Source organism: Leucoraja erinacea, chromosome 30, assembly GCF_028641065.1.
Source record: "Leucoraja erinacea ecotype New England chromosome 30, Leri_hhj_1, whole genome shotgun sequence".
NCBI lineage: Eukaryota > Metazoa > Chordata > Chondrichthyes > Rajiformes > Rajidae > Leucoraja > Leucoraja erinaceus.
This window is the reverse complement of record NC_073406.1, coordinates 23,258,413-23,282,220: the sequence shown is the minus strand read 5'-3', so window position 1 is coordinate 23,282,220 and position 23,808 is coordinate 23,258,413. Positions and strand designations below refer to the sequence as shown.

The 23,808-nt window shown below is 43.7% G+C and overlaps 1 pseudogene; it reads right to left on the bottom strand.

The window, feature by feature from the left end:
- The window catches only part of LOC129711748 (tumor necrosis factor receptor superfamily member 5-like), a 52,090-nt pseudogene that overhangs the window by 15,775 nt on the left and 12,507 nt on the right, over window positions 1-23,808 (bottom strand).

The following is a 23,808-nucleotide window of genomic DNA, read 5'->3' as shown; positions in this document are numbered from 1 at the left end:
GCTGAACTATCTCTCCTATCTTTGATATCCTCAATTAATGTAAGAGCTAGAAGGTTTATATGGTATTTGTGAGGTACATTATTCACACAAAAAGTAGTTGGTATCTGGAATGAGGTGCCAGAGGAAGAGGTGGAGGTGGGAACAATAACATAATTTAAAAGGTATCTCCACAGGTACTTGAATGAGTAAGTCACAGAGGGATGTGGAATTAATTCAGGCATGATCCACATGATCAAAGACCCACACCACGCTGGCCACATTATCTCACTGCTACTAATGGGAAGAAGGCACAGAAGCCTGAGATTATTCCAGGTTCATGAACATCCTCTTCCCATCAATTATCAGACTCTAGAAACACCCTAAACTACCCAACCTCAGCACCAAAGTACTATGAACTACTAAGATTGCGCCACGTACTTTGGCTTGCATTAAAATAGACCAGTTTACTAAAATGTGTGATAACTTACTGAATATTTACTTGTTCTGTTATGTTTAATATGCCTGTAAAGCTGTAGCAAATAAGAATTTTTATGTTACCATCTCAGTGCAGATGATAATGAACAATCTTGACCTCCATGTCAACTTCCTGCCAGGAGCATGTCTGTGATCCTGAAGGGGTTCAGTGGCTGACTAGCACAAAGATCACCCTGTCCAGATCCCAATGACTCCTACAGCACTCAGAAGAGATCTCAGATCTCCCTCTCCTTCCTGCATTCGATCAATCAGATGCGATACTCACCTGCAGCTGAGATGATATGTCTTTTTTAAAAGTTACTCAGATATCATGTCAGCTGTTCTAAATAGCAGCTGATTGAAATGTCAATATGGTGCACAATATTAAAATCAATGATGTTTTAATTTGGCATTACGCACTAAAACCAAATGTCCTGTGTAGGAAAGAACTGCAGATGCTGGTTTAAATCGAAAGTAGACACAAAATTCTGGAGTAACTCAGCAGTACAGGCACATCTCTGGAGAGAAGGAATGGGTGACGTTTAAGGTCGAGAACTTCTTGAGACTGATCTAATGTATTCCTGTGAACTATGGAATTCTTGAACAAAATGTAAGAGTGTGACTCAAAATGATGATTTAAAATCATTGAAAGATGGAGAAGCAGCTTTAGTTTAGTTTAGAGTTTAAAGTTACAGCATGGAAACAGACCCTTCAGCCTACCAAGTGGCCCCAAAGCAGACGCATTCATGTCGCAGGGCTGCAAACTGGAAGTATCCTGACGAACGATGACAGTGTGGCCAACATTTGTAACAAGATGGACCCAAAAATAAGAAGCCTACCAAGTCTGCACGGACCAACAATTCCAGCACACTAACGCTGTCCTCAGGGCAATTTGCAATTATACCCAACCCAGCCAATTAACCTACAAACCTGTACGCCTTTGGAGTGTGTCAGCAAAAACCGGAGAACTCGGAGAATGTACAAAATCTGTACTGACAAGCAACCGTAGTCGGGATCGAACCGGGGTTTCTGGCACTGTAAGACAGCAACTCTACTGCTGTGCCACTGTGCTGCTCTTGATATAAAAGATTTTCATTGATATTTAAGCAAGTAATGCAGTCAAAATTAAGATTTTGATGGCAGAAAATCTTACACCAGGTTTCAAATTGTGCTCATGATTTTATTATTGATGCAATATCATGGATCTTTATCAGCAATAAGATGCAGAAATGTTCATTAAGTAATATTGGATGTACAAGGAATTGAAGAAAACCCTGAACCATGATGCCTTCATCAAATCAGCATCTTTTCATATAATATACCTTGATCACAGGTCTTGCACTTAAAACATTTTTCGAGCCCATTTGGATGTTCAATATATTCTCCAACTGCACATGGCTTACATGCTGTGACAGTCTGAACAGTGCAGTGTTTAGCAACCATACTCCCTACAACAAAACAAAATGTGTACATTGGAGAACAAAGTCAGGGAATCACAATGCTTATCCTGCTTTAAGGAAACCAGTTACAACGTTGTTTATTGCAAAGAAACTGTTTAAACACTGCTATCCCAGCTTATTGAATCATAGAGCTCCATTGCATTGAAACAGCCCTTGACCCACCTTGCCTATGCCAACCAATTTACATTTACTTCCATAATTAGTATTGTTTATATTTACTTCCAGACAAAGAGTCCTCGGGGAGGTTGTTACATAAGCACATCAAGGGTGGGGTCTTTTTCTTTTGCAGGCGCTGGGTATTGTGAATCACTTGATTAAAATCTGGTTGTGTCGGTATGGTGGCTGCTGAGGCTGATGTAAAATTCACAGGGCAACACCCGAGGCTCTCAATCTACCTTGAATGTTTTTCTCCATTTTTGGTGAATACTGATTCCCATTATGCAATAAAACTTTATAAGTTTTTGAAGAGGCTTTGACTAGATCCTTTTGGCTGTCCACCTAGTAATTACGTAGCCACAGAATGCACAACAATCTGCTCCAGGAGTCTGCTGTTATATCTGTGAATGACATGCCTACCCATCTGAAAAACTGATTGTAATTATGCAGCTGTTGCCCTGGTAAAGGATGCTGATGTTAAATTGTTTATCCTACTTGTTGATACGGAGGATCTTGTAGAGACAGATCCAGAGCTTTGATGTGCTGGCTGCAGTTAGTGTTTGCCACAGAAGAAGCATCAATCACTGCTCCCTTGGGCACCATCAGCTTTGTGCCAGGTTTGTGGTGTTAATCTTCAAACACTCTCTTCCAGAGGCAAACATTACACTGGTGTACTGAAGGTGATGGACAACTCAACCACTGATGTCTGTTTTCATGGAAAGCTGGCTTTATACTAAACAACAACAGCAGATGTTCAAGTTGTAATATGGAGGAATTAATGATTGCAAGCCACTTTTGACAAATGAAACCCTTAAGCCATGGAAGTTGATTTTTTTGTTTTTTCATGCCACTGATGCTGCATTCAGGATTTGAAAAGTGTTCTTACTTCCGCTGTATCTAACTTTCTCACTATGCCCTTGTCTTTCCAATCTTTATTTTGCTGCTGTTGCCTGAGGTTGTTCAATCTTATGATTGGAGAGCACTGGTCTGATTCAGGAAACACAAAAAAGTCAAGTCAAGAGTGTTTTATTGTCATGTTCTGCATGGGACAATTAAATTCTTACTTGCTGCAGCATAACAGAATATGTGAATATGTAAACATAGTACATACGGGGAAGAGAAAAAAAAGTTCAATAAATAACAAATCTAGTGCGATAATAATAGTATTTTACAGTTCAGAGCTCAGAGCTTATTTGTTGTTATGTTTGAAGCTGTTCCTGAACCTGGACATTACAGTTTTCAGGCTCCTCTACCTACTTTCTGATGGCAATGGTCAAATGAGTGTGTGGCCAGGATGGTGTGGGTCTTTGATGATTTTGGCTGCCTTTTTGAGTGCAGTGCTTTAACTGTATTTTCAGGGCACGAGTTAACAGTGATGGCCATGTTCATTTTCAAGGCATGAGTTAATAGTGACGGCCATGCCCATTTTCAGGATTACCCATTTTAACCACCCGGGGGCCTCAGTGAGAATTCCACCCTGCTTTGTTCCAGAGCACAGTTCATTCCATCCTGATCGCAGCTTTGTAGAAAGCACTTGGATGGAACACCCGACAGCAGCAAATTTAATTTAAAAGCCTGTAGTGTCATTGCAAATATGTCGTAGGAAAAGGCATGGAAATGTAAAACCGTCAGAGAAAATCTTCAACTTTGATCGACAACAATGAACCTGAAGACATGGATATTGTGCCAATAGATGGCAGAACAGCTGTAAGGACAACACTATTAGTATTTGTATTTTCAAAGCATTTCCACGTTAGAAACATTTAATAAAAATCAATTTGATGGAATCCAGGTTAAAAAAAAACACAAAATATATGTAAAGAATTCAGCTCATTGACCAAGGACAGAGGTTCATAGTAGGAGGCCATTTAAGAGATGTGCAAAATGGACGGGCAGGCCTCGGGGCTGGACATACGTTTATGTCGGGGACTCTCAGGGCAATCTTTGTGGTCCAGCACTGGTTAGGTTTCTCGGTGCCAGTTTCAACATTAAATCCTCTAGGAAATGACCACAGAAGAAAAACTTTTAATTTTTTTTAATTTTTGTTAGAAGTAAATACGATACTGTGGTACCTCAGTACCTAATACTTGTTGACACATTACATTTCATATACAACTTTTTATTTTTTAATTTAATATCAAAACAGGACTAAGGAAAAGAGTAGAAAAGAAGAGATTGACATAAGTGGTGCGTGAGATAGAAAAATAGTCCAAAAGAAGGAAGAAGAAAGAAGAAGGAGAAAAAGACGACAAAAAAAATAAATAAAATAAAAGAAGAAAAGGAAAAAGGAGAGTGAAAGCTATATACCTATTTTATTTTCCAGGCCACTCGCCACCTGATTCTAAAATATTTTATTTTCTATGGTTGTGTTGCACCATATGCTTGTAAGAAATCGATAAAAGGAGACCAAATCAATAAAACTTCTGACGTACAAAAATATTAAACCAATCTATTCAATATCAACAAAACTAAAGGAATGTTTGCTATATTTTGCAAAAGGATAAGGGTGACATCATTAACCATATAACCATATAACAATTACAGCACGGAAACAGGCCATCTCGGCCCTACAAGTCCGTGCCGAACAACGTTTTCCCCTTAGTCCCACCTGCCTGCACTCATACCATAACCCTCCATTCCCTTCTCATCCATATGCCTACTAAGGAAATAAAAGATCATTTATGATACTGTGCACAGCTCCCTGAAGGTGGAATCTCATGTAGATAGGGTGGTAAAGAAAGCGTTTGGTGTGCTGGCCTTTATAAATCAGAGCATTGAGTATAGAAGTTGGGATGTAATGTTAAAATTGGTCAAGGCATTTGTGAGGCCAATTCTGGTGTACGGTGTACAATTTTGGTCGCCTAATTATAGGAAGGATGTCAACAAAATAGAGAGAGTACAGAGGAGATTTACTAGAATGTTGCCTGTGTTTCAGCAACTAAGTTACAGAGAAAGGTTGAACAAGTTAGGTCTTTATTCTTTGGAGAGCAGAAGGTTAAGGGGGGACTTGATAGAGGTCTTTAAAATGATGAGAGGGATAGGCAGAGTTGACGTGGATAAGCTTTTCCCATTGAGAGTACGGAAGATTCAAACAAGAGGACATGACTTGAGAATTAAGGGACAGAAATTTAGGGGTAACCCGAGGGGAAACTTCTTTACTCAGAGAGTGGTAGCTGTGTGGAATGAGCTTCCAGTGGAAGTGCTGGAGGCAGGTTCGATTTTATCATTTAAAAATAAATTGGATAGGTATATGGACGGAAAAGGAATGGAGGGTTCTGGTCTGAGTGCAGGTAGATGGGACTAGGGAAGAATAAGTGTACGGCACGGACTAGAAGGGCAGAGATGGTCTGTTTCTGTGCTGTAATTGTTATATGGTTATATGGTTATGACATGATTCACTTTAACAAAGTCATGTGTGCAGTACATACGAACATAAAATGAAATGACCTTTGTTAGCATCGTGGTAAAGAATGTATAAAATATTGGCTATCACTTACCAGCTGAACACAATGAGCAGCAGACACCATTATGTTCATATTTGTCTCGATCACACGCAGTTACTTGTGAAAGTAGACAAATCAGTAATAGAATGAAGTAAATCTGCAATTAAACGTTGAAATACAAAGATTAATAAACTGAAAATAATTGAAAAAATAGTTCTACCGTCAATTTTAAAATATTTTTTATTTCACTCTGCAGTGTGTAGCTGTACGGCAGTACTGTTTTCCATAGGATAACCAGCACCATTTTATGGCAGGTTTTCAATGGGGTGTAGAGAATTACAACCTTTTGGGGGATTATTGCAAAATACTATTTATAGCCAGGCATAAAATTGCAAGTGCATAATTACTCTTGTCCTTGTCATTTTACAGAAAATGCTGTGGGAAAGAAATAGAATAAAATAGTCGCTGTTATGTTTTTTAGCATTGAAAGACAAAAACAGTCATAACTAGTCTTCTCCAGCCCTTTCCATCTTTCAGGGAGACCATTCTGTCCACAATTCCTTGTTTCACTTCCCACCCAAACCACCTCTGCACAGGTACTTTATCCTGCAATCTCAGGAGATGTAATACCTGTCCTTATACCTCCTCCCTCAACTCCTTCCAAGGACCCCAACATTCCTTCCTGGCGAGACAGAGATTCACATGCATCTCCTCCAACCTACTGCAGCCAGTATTCCCGATGCGGTCTCCTATATATTGGAGTAGATATAGATATAGGAGCTCAGTCTGCCAAGGCCTATTGGGAGTTCTCGGTTGCTAATAAATTTAACTCCCCTTCATCTTCTGTCCTGGGCCTCCTCTATTGCCAAGACCACATGCAAATTGGAGGAACAACACCTCATATTTTGCTTGAGAAGCTTACAATACAATGGTATGAATGTTGAATTCATTTAGGTAACTTAAACACATCCCTCCCTCTTCAGATCCACTACAATCAGTCTGAAAAAGTGTCACCACCCAAATCATCACCTATGCATTCAAGAAGGAACTGCAGATGCTGGAAGATCGAAGGTACACAAAAATGCTGGAGAAACTCAGCGGGTGCAGCAGCATCTATGGAGCAAAGGAAATAGGCGACGTTTCGGTCCGAAACTCTTCTTCAGACCCTTCAATCAGTCTGAAGAAGGGTTTCGGCCCGAAACGTCGCCTATTTCCTTCGCTCCATAGATGTAGCTGCACCCGATGACTTTCTCCAGCAATTTTGTGTACCATCACCTACGCATGTTCTCTGGAGATGCTGCCTATATATATATATATATATAACTGTATTTTGGCTTAATTATCTGAAATTTTACTATCACTAGAAATGCAATGACTCTTACCCTTTTCAAGTCTGCACTTCTTGTACCTGAAAACAAAAGGAAACATGTAAATATATTTCTCTAAGGAATCTATGGATTTGACATGCATTTGTTCGGACTAGCACCTGTGCAATAACGGAAAAACAATCAAATTTTGCAATTTCGGAAAAGGATTGATCAGAGAAGCCCTGGACTATTAATTCAGACATCACCAGATCTCCCTCCGGTTTAATCTTTGACACTTTCCATCATGTATGCTTCTGAACTTCCCATCTACATTGGAGACCTTTGAACTTCAATGTTATATTTTGCATTGAATGTTGTACCATTATCTGAGTATTGTGGACACCTTGATTGTATCATGAATAGTCTTTTCCTTGATTGGATAGCACAACATTTTTTTTCCCGTATCTTCATGACAATAATAATCTAAACTAATGTGGGAATGGCAGCTGCAGGTGGTGGAGCTGTCTCACATATTTTGTTCCGATGACTTATGCAGTACGTATGCAGAATACAGTCTTTAACTGTTTCTCTTCACTGCTCTCAAAGACATGCTGGTCGTTAGGTTTAAATAGCCGCTATAAATACTCCTCACATAGATGGCCATTGGGAGAAGCAAGCTGGAGAGGGGATTAGTTGGTTGGACAGTATATATTTTAGGGAAATGCTTGGGGGAATGAGATTGATAGGAATGCTCTGAGAGTCATTATGGGTTCATGGGTTTAATGGGCTGAATGACCGCCTTCTGTAGAGTAAAAAATGGCAAAATTATGCCAGGAATGAAGAGGACTGGGTGGGATGGGATGACGGGAGTTGGAGAACTGCAGATAACAGAAATTGGGAGCGGGAGGGGGGGGAAAGATCTGTCTGGCAGTGAATCCTCTTGGTGTTGGTAGAAATGCTCATGAATGATTCACAGAATTTTTAGTTTAGAGATACAGTGTGGATATAGGTCCGTCAGCCCACCGATCAGCGATCTCCGCACACGAACACTATCCTACACACACTAGGGACAATTTACACATACGGGGAGAACATACAAACACCGTACAGACAGCACCCAAAGTCAGGATCAAACCCTGGTCTGTGACGCTGCAAGGCAGCAACTCTACTATTATGCCACCAGTTTGAGGCACCCATGCCGTGGCTTGTGGGGTTAATAGTGTTAAAGGTGAGAACCAGGGGAACTCCATAGGACTCCTACTTACCCTTGGCCATGACCCCACTGACGAGCACCAGGCCACCATTTCTAGCACCATCGCCGACTTCATCAATTCCCACGCCCTGCCCGACGAAGCTTCCAATCTCATTGTTCCCCAGCCCCGCACGGCCCGTTTTTACCTTTGCCCCAAAATCCACAAACCCGGCTCTCCCGGCAGACCCATTGTCTCTGCTTGTTCGTGCCCCATCTAACTCATCTCCACATACCTTGACTTCATACCCTTTGGTCAAATCCCTTCCCACCTATGTTCTAGACACCTCAGACACTCTCCGCCGCCTCCACGCATTCCATTCTCTAGGCCCTCACCCCCTCATCTTCACCATGGATGTCCAGTCACTCTACACCTCCATCCCCCACCAGGATGGTCTCAAAGCCCTCCGGTTCTTCCCCGACCAGAGGAGAAACCTATACCAACCACTGACACCGTCCTCCGCCTAGCGGAATTGGTCCTCACCCTCAACAACTTTACGTTTGACTCCTCCCATTTCCTCCAAACACAAGGCGTAGCTATGGGCACACGCATGGGCCGCAGCTACACCTGCCTCTTTGTCGGGTATGTTGAACAATCCTTGTTCAATACGTACCAGGGCCCCATCCCCGACCTCTACCTCCGTTACATTGACGACTGCTTTGGGGCCACCTCCTGCACCCACACACAACTGACTGACTTCATCCACTTCACCACCAACTTCCATCCGGCACTCCAATACACCTGGACCATTTCCAACACTTCCCTACCATTCCTTGACCTCACCATCTCCATCGCAGGGGACAGACTTCTGACCGACATACACTACAAACCAACTAACTCACATGGCTATCTGGACTACACGTCTTCCCACCCTGCCCCCTGTAAAGACTCCATCCCCTACTCCCAATTCCTCCGCCTACGCCACATCTGTTCCCAGGATGAGATGTTCCACACCAGGGCATCGGAAATGTCCTCGTTCTTCAGGGAACGGGGATTCCCCTCCGCCACCATAGATGAGGCTCGCACCAGGGTCTCATCCATACCCCGCAACACTGCTCTCTCCCCATCCCTGCACTCGCAACAAGGGCAGAATCCCCCTAGTCCTCACATTTCACCCCACCAGCCGGTAAATACAACAAATAATCCTCCACCATTTCCGCCACCTCCAACTTGACCCCCACCACATCTTCCCATCTCCCCCTATGTCTGCCTTCCGCAAAGACAGCTCCCTCCGCAACTCACTTGTCAATTCTTCCCTTCCGTACCACCCCCTCCCCGGGCACTTTCCGTTGCAACCGCAAGAAATGCAACACCTGTCCCTTCACCTCCCCCCTCGACTCCATTCAAGGACCCAAGCAGTCATTCCAGGTGCGACAAAGGTTCACCTGTATCTCCTCCAACCTCATCTACTGCATCCGCTGCTCTAGATGTCAGCTGATTTACATCGGGGATACTAAGCGGAGGCTGGGCGATCGTTTCGCGGGACACCTCCTCTCAGTCCGCAATAACCTACCTGAACTCCCGGTGGCTCAGCACTTCAACTCCCCCTCCCATTCCCAATCCGACCTCTCTGTCCTGGGTCTCCTCCATTGCCACAGTGAGCAACACCGGAAATTGGAGGAACAGCTTGCGTCCGGCTGGCATGAACGTTGAATTCTCCCAGTTTTGCTAGTCCTTACCGTCTCCTCCCCTTCCTTAACCCTCGAGCTGTCTCCTCCCATCCCCCCGCCCTCGGGCTCCTCCTCCTCCCCTTTTCCTTCCTTCTCCCCCCCCCCCCCCCATCAGTCTGAAGAAGGGTTTTGGCCCGAACCGCCGCCATTTTCCTGCGCTCCATGGATGCTGCTGCACCCGCTGAGTTTCTCCAGCATTTTTTGTACCTTCGATCTTCCAGCATCTGCAGTTCCTTCTTGAACTCCATAGGTGATCTGTCTGGGGTGAAGGAGGGGCAGGCATGCATGATGTAAAGGAAATGCGTGCGAGGGCGCCATCAACTAAAACAGGGTTTTCTGATGGAGAACATTTTAGACGCCCTACAGTGGAAAACCTCATCTTAAGATCATGTGCCAGAAAGGGAATCAAAGCAAAATTCTGAGATCTGAAAAAATTGGAAAATGCTGCAAGGAGAAACTGGATATTTGGACTCAATCTACCCGAATAACAGAGTGGAAAAGGACATGGAATACCATTAATAAGATTTATTTTATCAAACATATACAGAGACGATCACAAATAGTCTTTTGAAATATGTGAAAGAAATGCTGTACCTGAAAACAACAGGCTCTGTTCTTTACAACTTTTGTTCTGTGTACAGGTACCGATCAAGAAGATCAAAAGCAAAACATATGGAGTTGGGGCTGCTGTCTTTAGATTTTGAGGTCCAAATGAAATTTGGGTCATCTGTTGATAGCTGTGAAAGATGTGTGATACAGTTCAGATCGATGAGACACTCCAGTTAGATCTGTCCCACCTAAAAACGGAACAGTTTCAGGGCTCTCACTTAACTTTTTTTCCCCTGTTGCCAGCCGGGCAACGTAGGCAGCTTTTTAAGTTGCCAAATGCCAATTTAGATGGTCAATTTAAGACGGCTTGGATGAAGTGCGTAGTTACCAGTCGGAATTATACTCAATTAAGCATTCACATATTATTTCTGCTTCAAATAGTCACAAACTAAACATATTCACCAATCAAGACATGAGATATACCACAATGTCATGCAGCAAAGTTACAATACAGTATGTCAACTCTTTTTACGCATTGCAATTAATGCAATTTCTATTATATCTTTCCACTTCCCAACAAAAATGTGGTTGGATTATTCAGCGTATGATCAACCTGTGTCAATAAATCCTGGACCATGGTAACAGAGATGCTTAACCAAACACACTACCGATTGATGCAACCATGTTTTCTGTGAAGGACCAAAAATTATCATAACATGGGTCGTTTTTGCTATTGGTACAGAAAGACTCTTGCTTCCCACATAATTTATCCACAACAAAATATCCAGGTTGCAAGAAAATTTCTAACGGCATTTTATGATACAGTAATAGCTGTTAAAACCGACTATACCCATCTAACTAACTGACAAGAGATGGGCAAAGGACATAACTGCAGCAAACATTCTTTTGGTAATATGTTTAAAGGTGTTAAAATATCACATTACCAGACATTTAGATCAAATGTATGTGTTGTGAACAACAAAGAAGATACCCAGTTTGTATGCACCATTATGCAGATTTTTTTTTAATTATTGATAAACGCCGTTTCCATCATTCCCACCGGAATTAAAGTTAAAATTTCAACTGAAATATCTCCTGATTTAATGTTTTACGTGTTCTCAATTTAATTAATCCATCTTTATGGATTAAAATAAATAATAACATTGGGATTTAAAACACATTTGATTGCATTCCGTTATCAAACATAGTAAATTTTTGCTCTGAAGACATTTCCAGCACAGTAGGGTCGGGGGGGGGGGGGGGGCGCTGTGAATCAGTGCGGGGTGGATAGATAGCAGGGGGGGGGGGGGGGGGGGGGGGGGGGGGTGAACTGAGAAGGCAAGGTGTTGGATGGATGGAGACAGGGGAATTAGTTTGTGTTGGTTGGAATAGATAAAATTGTGAGGGGAGAGCATGGGGGAAGTCAGTGGGGTTGAATGGGTGGATCAGTATGGGATTGACAGGAGGCATCAGTACAGGATGAATGCGGGCATCAGTACAGGATGAATGCGGGGGGGATCAGTACAGGATGAATGGTTTATCAGTACTTGATGAATGGGGGGGGGGGGGGGGGGGTCAGTACAGGATGAATGGGGGGGGGGGGTGCGGTGCAGGATGGATGGGGGGGGAGGGTCAGTACAGGATGAATGGTGGGGGGGTCAGTACAGTGCTTTAAGTTTGTATACTAATTTCTTATGTGGGACCTTGTCGAAAGCCTTCTGAAAGTCCATATATAATACATCCACTGGTTCTCCCTTATCCACTTTACTATGATATATACCACAATGACATGCAGCAAAATTACAATACAGTATCTCATCTCCTTTAACATGTAGCAAAGAATGCAATTTATATTATTTCTTTCCACTTCCAAACAAACTTCGCACCACACCTACACACAGTTCGCAATAACCAACCTGATCTCCCGGTGGCTCAGCACTTCAACTCCTCCTCCCATTCCGAATCTGACCTTTCTGTCCTGGGCCTCCTCCATGGACAGAGTGAGGTTCACCACAAATTAGAGGAAAAGCACCTCATATTTTGCTTGGGTAGTTTACACCCCAGCGGTATGAACATTGACTTCTCCAATTTCAAGTAGTCCTTGCTTTCTCCCTCCTTTCCCCAACTCTCGCACAGCCTACTGTCTCCGCCCCTTCCTTTCTTTTTCTAGACTCCCCCCCCCGACATCAGTCTGAAGGGTCTCGACCCGAAACGTCGCCTATTCCTTCGCTCCATAGATGCCGCCTCACCCGCTGATTTTCTCCAGCTTTGTCTACCAACAGGATCCCACCACTGGCCACATCTTCCCATCTCCCCTGTCGGTTTTCCGCAGAGACCGCTCCTTCCGTAACTCCCTGGTCATTTCGTCCCTTCCCACCAAAACCACACCCTTTCCTGGCATTTTCCCTTGCAACCGCAGGAAATGCTACACTTGTTACTTTACCTCCCCCCTTGACTCCATTCAAGGACCCAAGCCCTTTACAGCTACTGTAGATTTTAATTTGGTTCAAGACTATGGAGCGGTACATTGGTCATAAAGTTGCTGCCTAAAATTGCCAGAGACCCGAATTGATCCTGAATATGGGTGCTGTCTGTCTGGAGTTTGTTCCTATTCCCTTTGATCGCATGGGTTTTCTCCAGGTGGTTTTATTTCCTTCCACATTCCAAAGGTGTGCAGGAACATTTTTCAGACCCAACCCAAAACGTAACATTTTTCTTTTGTCCAGAGATTCTGTCTGACCTGTTGAGTTAATCCAGCTTTTTGTGTCTATCTTCAGTTTAAACCAGCATCTGCAGTTCTTTCCTACACACACGATACTATACGATAGAACTTTATTAATCCAAGGAGGGAAATTGTGTGTGTGTGTGTGGTTATATCTTCATATATAAATATACACCGTTTTGTTTTCTCGTTGATAACATTGTTTACAGAGTACTATGTTTACATATTCTGTTGTGCTGCTGCAAGTAAGGATTTCATTGGGACATGAGAGAATAAAATAATCTTGACTGATTTGCATCGCTAATGTGTGGGATAGAACTAGTGTACGGGTGATCGGCGTGGACTCGGTGGGCCGAAGGGCCCGTTTCCACGCTGTATCTATAAATTAAACTAAAACACTAAAACCAGAGGAAATCTAAACAAGGGACTCTACCCGAAACATCACCCAATTTCTTCTATCCAGAGATGCTGGCTGCTCCATGGAGTTCCGCCGCACAATTAAAGCATGGAATAGTCTTCACCCTACTATAGGTACCCAACCAGAAGCAATTACATTAAAGGTAGCTCTTTTTTTCTCCCAATAACCCTTTTTTGTTTAAGTCCAAGTCAAGAGAATTTTATTGTCATGTGTCCCAGATAGGTCATTCCATTTCGAATATTTTTGGAGGACCAGAAAACCAAGCAGCAAGTTACTCCAGCGATGATGTGCTGGCCAAAGATCCTCGCTATAGGATCTTTGGTGCATACTTCAAAATGCTTGGATAGAAAATGGTAGGATCCGGACTTCAGGATGTCCTCATGGAGTCGGGACTCATGTCTACTGGTCCTATGAAAGGTGTTATGACAATAGACAATAGGTGCAGGAGTAGGCCATTCGGCACCGCCATTCATGTGATTATGGCTGATCATCCCTCATCAGTTCCTGCCTTCTCCCCATATCCCCCAACCCCGCTATCCAGCTCTCTCTTGAATGTCTAGAATCACAGGAAAGAACTACGACAGAAGTCTGCACTGCCACAAAATGATGGTGGAGTGCTTGGAGAGGGTCCTTCTTGATGAATTCCTGCCTATGGCTGAAAAGATGCAGTGTTGTCCGGTATATCAGAGGAATCAAAGGGCATCTTTCAAGAGCTAATCCGATCACCAACAAAGCAGGCACTTGCTAAAGTCATGGCCAATGCAGATCTCAAGACATTAATGGAGTCATATGAGAGCTTCAAAACTGATGTTCAAAAAGGATCTCTCGGGAGGACTGCACAATTTTGGTTGTTGTACATGGATTGTGTGTGGATTGCTCTCTTATTGATTAGGTCTGTGAAAGAGAACAACTTTCCCTCATTTCCAAATACCTTGACTCCATACTATCCTCCTTGGTTAAACCCCTTCCTACCTATGTTCAAGACACCTCAGACACTCTCTGTCGTCTCCGCGCATTCCATTCTCTAGTCCCTCACCCCCTCATCTTCACCATGGACATCCAGTCACTCTACACCTCAATCCCCCACCAGGATGGTCTCAAAGCCCTCCAGTTCTTCCTCGACCAGAGAAGCAACCTATACCCGGCCACTGACACTCTCTTCTGCCTAGCGGAGCTGGTCCTTACCCTCAATAACTTCACGTTTGACTCCTCCCATTTCCTCCAAATACAAGGCGTAGCTATGGGCACACGCATGGGCCCCAGCTATGCCTGCCTCTTTGTCGGCTACGTCGAGCAATCCTTGTTCAATATGTACCAGGGCCCCATCCCCGACCTCTACCTCCGCTACATCAATGACTGCTTGCATTGGTGCCACCTCCTGCACCCGCACACAACTGGCTGACTTCATCCACTTCACCACTAACTTCCATACGGCACTCAAATACACCTGGACCATTTCCGACACTTACCTACCATTCCTTGACCTCACTATTTCCATTGCAGGTGATAAGACCATAAAACAATTACAGCACGGAAACAGGCCATCTCGGCCCTACAAGTCCGTGCCGAACAATTATATTCCCTTAGTTCCACCTGCCTGCACTCATACCATAACCCTCCATTCCCTTCTCATCAGTATGCCTATCCAATTTATTTTTAAATGATACCAACGAACCTGCCTCCACCACTTCCACTGGAAGCTCATTCCACACCGCTACCACTCTCCGAGTAAAGAAGTTCCCCCTCATGTTACCCCTAAACTTCTGTCCCTTAATTCTGGTCATGTCCTCGTTTGAATCTTCCCTTTTCTCAAAGGGAAAAGCTTGTCCACATCAACTGTCTATCCCTCTCACCATTTTAAAGACCTCTATCAAGTCCCCCCTTAACCTTCTGCGCTCCAGAGAATAAAGACCTAACTTATTCAACCTTTCTCTGTAACTTAATTGTTGAAACCCAGGCAACATTCTAGTAATCTCCTCTGTACTCTCTCTATTTTGTTGACATCCTTCCTATAATTGGGCAACCAAAATTGTACACCATACTCCAGATTTGGTCTCACCAATGCCTTGTACAATTTTAACATTACATCCCAGCTTCTATATTCAATGATCTGATTTATAAAGGCTAGCATGCCAAAAGCTTTCTTTACCACCCTATCTATATGAGATTCCACCTTCAAGGAACTATGCACGGTTATTCCCAGATCCCTCTGTTCAACTGCATTCTTCAATTCCCTACCATTTACCATGTACGTCCTATTTTGATTTGTCCTGCCAAGGTGTAGCACCTCACATTTATCAGCATTAAATTCCATCTGCCATCTTTCAGCCCATTCTTCCAAGGCCTAAATCACTCTGTAGACTTTGGAAATCCTCTTCATTATCCACAACACCCATCTATCTTGGTACCATCTGCATACTTACTAATCCAATTTACCACACCTTCATCCAGGTCATTGATGTACATGACAAACAACAAAGGACCCAACACAGATCCCTGAGGCACACCACTAGTCACCTGCCTCCAACCCGACAAACAGCCATCCGCCATTACCCTCTGGCGTCTCCCATTCAGCCACTGTTGAATCCATCTTGCTATTCCTGCATTTATACCCAACAGTTGAACCTTCTTAACCAACCTTCCATGTCAAAGGTCTTACTAAAGTCCATCTCAACAACATCCACTGCTTTACCATCGTCAATTTCCCTAGTCTTCTTTTAGCTTTTCTAATTTCTTTCTTAAGATTCTTTTTACATTCCTTATACTCCTCAAGCACCTCATTTACTTCATGCTGCCTATAATTATTGTAGATCTCCCTCTTTTTCCGAACAAGATGTCCAATTTCCCTTGAAAACCAGGGCTCTTTCCAATTTTTACTGTTTCCTTTCAACCGAACAGGAACATAAAGAATCTGTACTCTTAAAATTTCCCCTTTAAATGTAATCCATTTCTCTTCTACATCCTTCCCATAAAACAAAATGTCCCAGTTCACTCCTTTTAAATCATTTCGCATCTCATCAAAGTTAGCCTTTCTCCAATCAAAAATCTCAACCCTAGGTCCAGTTCTGACCCTCTTTATAATTATATTGAAACTAATGCTATTGTGATCACTGGACCCGAAGTGCTCCCCAACGCATACCTCCGCCACCTGTCCCGTCTCATTTCCTAACAAGAGGTCCAGCACTGCCCCTTCTCTAGTAGGTACCTCTATGTATTGCTGCAAAAAACTATCCTGCACACATTTTACAAACTCCAAACCATCCAGCCCATTTACAGAATGTGTTTCCCAGTCTATGTGTGGAAAGTAGACTGACCGACATCCACTATAAACCTACTCACTCCCATGGCTATCTGGACTACACTTCTTCCCACCCTGCTTCCTGCAAGGACTCCATCCCCTACTCCCAATTACTCCGTCTACGCCGCATCTGCTCCCAGGATGAGGCGTTCCACACCAGGGCATCTGAAATGTCCTCATTCTTCAGGGAACGGAGGTCTCCTCCTCCACCATAGATGATGCTCGCACCAGGGTCTCTTCTATACCCCGCAACAGTGCTCTCTCTCCCCATCCCCCCACTCGCAACAAGGGCAGAGTCCCCCTAGTCCTCACCTTTCACCCCACCAGCCGTCACATACAAGTAATCCTCCGTCAGTTTCGCCACATCTTCCCATCTCCCCCCATATCTGCCTTCCGCAAAGACCACTACCTCCATAACTCCCTTGTCAATTCTTCCCTTCCTTCCCGTACCACCTCCTCCCCGGGCACTTTCCATTGCAACCGCAAGAGATGCAACACTTGTCCCTTTACCTCCCCCTAGACTCCATTCAAGGACCCAAGCAGTAGTTCCAGGTGCGACAGAGGTTTACCTGCATCTCCTCCAACCTCATCTATTGCATCCGCTGCTCTAGATGTCAGCAGATCTATATCAGTGAGACCAAGCGGAGGTTGGGTGATCGTTTCGCCGAACACCTCCTGTCGGTCCGCAAGAACCTACCTGACCTCCTGGTGGCTCAGCACTTCAACTCCCCCTCCCATTCCATATCCAACCTCTCTGTCCTGGGTCTCCTCCATGGCCAGAGCGAGCAACACCGGAAATTGGAGGAACAGCACCTCATATTCCGCATGGGGAGTCTTCATCCTGGGGGCATGAACTTTGAATTCTCCCAATTTTGTTAGTCCTTGCTGTCTCCTCCCCTTCCTCAGCCCTCCTGCTGTCTCCTCCCATCTCCCAGCCTTCGAGCTCCTCCTCCTTTTTCCTTTCTTCTCCCCGCCCCCCCCACCCCCGATCAGTCTGAAGAAGGGTTTTGGCCCAAAACGTTGCCTTTTTCCTTCGCTCCATAGATGCTGCTGCGCCCGCAGAGTTTCTCCAGCTTTTTTGTGTACCTTCGATTTTCCAGCATCTGCAGTTCCTTCTTAAAAACTTTCCGTTGTACTTGCACTGTCTGTTTCTTATGCCTGATCTCTTCTTCACCTTTGGTGGTCACAATTACTCGCGCTATCTGAGCTACCTTGCTGTGTTCTTCGTAAACATTTAAGAATTACAACCCGGTACCCTGGGTTTCCTCGAAAGAGGTACCATCAGTGTCGCCAGGTCGTTCATACCAAGAAACCGATGTGCTGTTGACAAAACAATTGAGGAGACAATCATGAAGCATGGCAAATCTCAAGGTGGTGGTAGTGGTGTTGGGCTCTCTGGCATCTTGGAGAAGTGCTTATCAGAGATGTGTTCAAACTTCAACAGAAAGGGCACACTTTCTCTCTGCAACTCTCAGCCTCGCAGACATGACTTCTGGTACCTATCGCGGAACCAAATGCAGAGATCAACAACCAACTGAGATAAGGAAAAGTGAGGCATGTGTAAAGAAAACCATTTTGTAAAGAGCTTCCTGGGTTGTATGTATTCTCTTCTGGTCAACAAGGTACTTACCACAGGGAAAGAACAGAAAGAGAAGTTCATCAGAGAGAAAAATACAGCATTCTCCGAACCCATCAAGAATCTGAAGCTCAAAACCATGGCAGAAACAAAGAAAAAAGTGAAGCTGAAAACATCTGAAGTGGAAGATGGCAATGCTGCATTCTACCATCTCAACGTTCAAAGATTCCTACAAACTTCAAAGAGATTGGCATCAAAATCTTCAATGCATTGTCATCTAATGATGAAGTCTTCAGTACTGATATGTACAAACCAGATTCAGTGAAGTTATGTGAACGGACACGGCGTGGGTGTGTGGAGAAGAGAATAATCAAAGGAGGAAACGTCAAAAAAACAAGAGATTGGAAGCGGTTCTTGACCAATTATGAGAAGAAACAGCTCATTGAACTTCTTGATGTGTGGAGTGAGCATGACATGGCAACGAGGCTACATGGAAGGAAGGTGATCTTCAGTAAGGAAGGAGAGGTCACACTTCTTACTTCTCAGAATGGGAAAGAGACACTGCAGTCTGAGATTCAATCCCTGAAATCAAACCAAGAAGAAACAGACTTGCGAGTCATCTCATACTGCACCTAAGGCAAAGTACAAGGATATGACCACGTACAAGTCAAAAGCACAGATAGCAATATATTTTTCATATTGCTTCACTATGCAAAGAGCATTCAAGACACCACTGTTCTTTGACACAGGGAGGCACGGGCAATAGATGTCACCCATTTTGCAAATCAGTCCTCCTCAGAATACTGCTCAACATTACTTGGACTGCATGCATTCTCAGGCTGTGACTCAAGTGCCTCGGCAAAGGAATCGGCAAAATCAAGCCAATCAAACTGATGCAATAGTAACAAATTTGTGAAACCTCTGGCAGAGCTTGGTGATTTTCATAGAGTTAAAGATGATATGGTCCTAATTTAGTGGATTTATTATGTATCTTTACTAAGAAACAGACTCTCAATTGCAAGTGCCAAATTCACACACCCCAAGAAAGAGGGCAAAGTGTGAAAAAACACAATAAATGTTGACATATTGAAATAAGGGTTAAAAAACATCAATTTCAGACCCTCTGAAGAAGGGTTTCGGCCCGAAACGTTGCCCATTTCCTTCGCTCCATAGATGCTGCTGCACTCGCTGAGTTTCTCCAGCATTTTTGTGTACCTTCGATTTACCAGCATCTGCAGTTCCTACTTAAACAGTAAAAAGTTCAGTCCTCTTCCTCTACGTTCACCCGTGGTCGGGGCCTATTTGAGGCCTCTGCAGTCGCCGCAACGGAGGCCCGATGTTTCAGGCTCTCTCGCCGAGATGATGGAGCTCTGGCTTCCGAGAGTACACTCTCAGCGGCATTGGAGTTCTGAATTGGCCGCTTCCTATCAGAGACCTCAGCTCCCGAATTCCACAGGCCGAGCTGGGTGGAGATTCTCACTGGCAACCTCGGCGAAAGATCCCAGGCCTCCGTAATGTTGAAGTCAGCACCGCCCGCAGCTGGACACTCTGCAACCACAGCTCCGCGATGTTGGAGTCGGCGGACTCAGCACTCAGCTTACCACACGCCGATCCTCGGGAAAGCATCGCCCATTCCGCGATGGTGCTTCAGCGCCACTGAAGCTGAAGTTCTGGCCGGTCCAGACAGGAAACGCCGCTCCAGTCCAGGTGGTAGGCCGCAAGGAGGGGGTGAAGAAGCAGCTCGGAGGAAAGACGCATCTCTGACCAGGTAGCGACTGAGAAAAATAGTCTCCCCACCCCCGCAAAAAAAAGGACTAGAAGACCTCCAACAAAACTTTTTAACACACTAAAAATAAAAATAAACGGGTGAAAGGACGGATTGTAGGCAGGGTAGCCATACACAACGGCGCGCCCCTCCTGCAGTCGCCTTCAGAGTCCAAATCTCCAAATGAGCTTTTTTTCTTGGGAACATCATTTTTCCGACAGAAGGGATACCAATGATTGAACAAAATGACATCTAAGAAGTAGGATCATATGGGGGGGGGGGGGGGGGGGGGGGGGGGGGGGGGGGGGGGGGGGGGTGGGGGGGGGGGGGGCACAGGGTAGGCCCACGGACTATCGCCTTGAACCTATGTCCTCTAGTAGGTATGTTGTAAAACATACCTGAAGGTCGCTGAAAATCTGTCCCAGCCCGTGTGCACGTTTTGGCGCCGTTTAGGGTGGGTTTAAAACGCAATTTTCCCTAGGCTGTTCAAATCGAGGTTTTTCAGCCTAGTTAATTATCAACGGAAAATCGCTGGAAGATTCCCTCGCTTGAGCTATTATTAGTTTTAAGGGCTTTATTTAATTGTTATAGTAGGTTAAAAATTAACTGCTAAACCCTCGACCGTCGACAACGGGCCAGATCTCATACAGGCGAAAACAGAAGGTAGGCTGTTTATTTTTACGTTAAAAAGGGCTTCTTAAGATCCCTTTATACAAAGTTTAAAGTTACGAGTAGCTAATTTTGGGCCCATTATATCCCGCAGTATTTTTCTGGGCATTTGAGGGCACAAATCTACCGCAATGTGAACGTTCTAAACCAGTGCGTTCACAGGATCCCACTGGAAAGCTGATTTAAATGGACATTAATTTACAGCAATTGAACACTAAATTCCTTCCATTTGGCCTATAAATTAATGTCAATGAGATTTAAAAATCATGTTTTATTGTGAATTATTTGTGAATATTATTTGGACACCTAGGCTATTTAAAAATGTTAATCATTTATTAAGAAATGGATAGATGTTTAGATCTAGTAATTGAAGTTTGGAATTAGCTACAATTGGGTAACTAACTAATTATATGCTTTAATTCCAGGTCATCGAAGTAAGATTATTTTATATTTGTTTCAGAATGCTTTCAATCTATGATAACGGATAATTTCATTCAATTCTCTTAATTTTTAAGAAAGTTATGGGCTTTTGACTGTCCACGATCACAGCTTTTTTGTTATGTCCATAGAAAATCAATGGACAAGATGCTAATTTCCAAGTATGAAAATGGCCATAACTTTTTAAATACTTGAGATATGAAAGTGAATTAGGTGTCAAATTAAATTTATTTTTATGCTTTATCTGATGGGATAAATCTCAAAATTTTGTAACACTGCTACCTCTAGGGGATGGAGAGCAAAGATTATAGAGGAGCTGCAGCGGGGAGACGAGGCGCTGATGGCGGGAGAACCGCTTCACAGCGGAGTTGGTGCGGAACACGGATCAGCTGCGAGCGGCGGCAGCAACGACAAATAGCGCAGAAGCAGCAGCTTTCCCGCTTTGCTTTTACCTGTCGGTGGGCGGGAACGACGTCGTGTTCACGCACCAATGCTGTGGCGTCTTGGCTCTCATTGACTCGCGGCGCTCGAGGATCTTTGGGCACAACTGACTCAACGACTGGAGAGAAGGAATGGATGACGTCAGGGAGGGAAATGATATATATATATTATATACTAGGACTAAGTGGGACCCGTTGGGTCCCGTGTTCACACGGGTGGGCTGGTCCCCAATGCAATATTCCACCTCCCCACCAATTCCAATATTGGTGGCCAGTGGGGGGTGGGGGCTTTCTGGAACTCTGGTATGGGTGGGCTGAAGTGACTGGTCTCCAGAGGGCTAGTATGGACATTGTAGGCCAAATGGATTCTTGGGGTGGCAGCTCAGTTTCTCAAGCCTAATGTGCTGGCAGCTCCCTCACGGCTGGTGGGCTGGCAGCTGACTCACGGCTATTCATTGAAATTCCAGTACAAACAGGGTGCAAGGCCACCAAATTCAATTCCATTTTCCTACCATTTCAAGTAGGTATGTTGCAAAACCTACCTTAAGCGTCGCTGCAGACCTGTCCCAGCCTGTGTGTGCGATTTTGACGCTGTTTAGAGGGGGGCGAGTTTGAAACGCGATTTTCCCTAGGCTGTTCAAATCGAGGTTGTTCAGCCTATTTAGTTGCTGACGAAAAATCGCTTGGAGGTTTGTTCGCTGGAGCTATTTTTACTTTTAAGGGTTTATTTAATTATTATAGTAGGTTAAAAATTAACCTCTAAACCCGCGACCGCCGACAACGGGCCGGATCTTATACAGGGGACAACGGAAGGTAGGTTGTTTATTTTTACATTAAAAAGGGCTTCTTAAGATCCCTTTATACAAAGTTTTATGTTGCGAGTAGCTAATTTGGGGCACCATTAAATCCCGCAGTATTTTTCTGGGCATTTGGGGTACAAATCTACCGCAATGGGAACGTTCTAAACCGGCGCGTTCCACAGGATCCCACTCGAAAGCCGATTTAAATGGCCATTAATTTACAGCAATTGAACACTAAATTCCTTCCATTTGGCCTATAAATTAATGTCAATGAGATTTTAAAATCATGTTTTATTGTGAATTCTTTGTGAATGTTCTTTGGACACTTAGGCTATTTAAAATTTTTAATCTTTCCTTAAGAAATGGATAGATGTTTTGATCTAGTAATTGAATTTTGATGAAACATAATTTCCTTTTTGAGTATTTACTATTTGTTTTAGCGTTAAATTTGTCATTCTACAGATGTCTCCAAAGAAGAAATGCAAAATTGTCAATCCAAAAGCCCAGCCAGGCATAGCTAGAGTTCATCTTGAAGTGAATTTCTTTGTCATGCCCGAGTCTATGAGGGATCTTAAAAATGGACACATCTCGTACTTGTTTACCTCATTTGGAAAAAGTCTGCCTGAAACAGAGAAATCGCTGAGTTCACATTTCTCTTTGTCGGATGCAGAAGTCTATTCATGTGCTGCCGTTAAGTTAAGAGTGCAGGCTCTCGTTAACCGGACTTTGCTTATGTTTAAAAAACTCACCAATCCCAAGGAATTTGGAACATTTATGGAAATTTGTGATGAAACTTTTAAACTTCAAAAAGGCAGTCAACACATTTCTTTTGATGACATTCCACCGCCTGGTGCTCAAGATCCTGAATCCTTGACATCTGCTGAAAGCCAAGTGCCCATATTTCAAGACACTGAGGACATGGGCGATGACAGTCATAATCTGCATCCTCCACTGAATCTACCAATGCCAACGACAGCTGCTGCCTCACCTGAACCAATGCCATCGACATCTGGTGCTTCAATAAGATGTAGCACAGAATTTCTGTCTTTCACCAGGGGAACAGAAATTGAAGAAAAAACTAAAGTTTGTGTCCGAATCCAGGACTGCTCTTTCAACAAAGTATCACACAAAGATCAGTGAACTTAGGGCACGGTTGAACACTCCCAAACGTATAGTTAATCAAGCCTTAAAGAGAAAGCAAAATCAAATAGATTTAAAGGACAGAAAGATTCAGGAACTCAAAACCAAATTACATGATAATACTTTGGCACGAGAGCTCTTTATCACCAAGTTTTTGAAACTTAAAAAAGCACAGACAATTGCTGATGTTTCGTGGCAGTACGAAAAAGAGGAAAATTGTTTCAATTCAACAGCTCAGAAAATGTCAAGAAAAT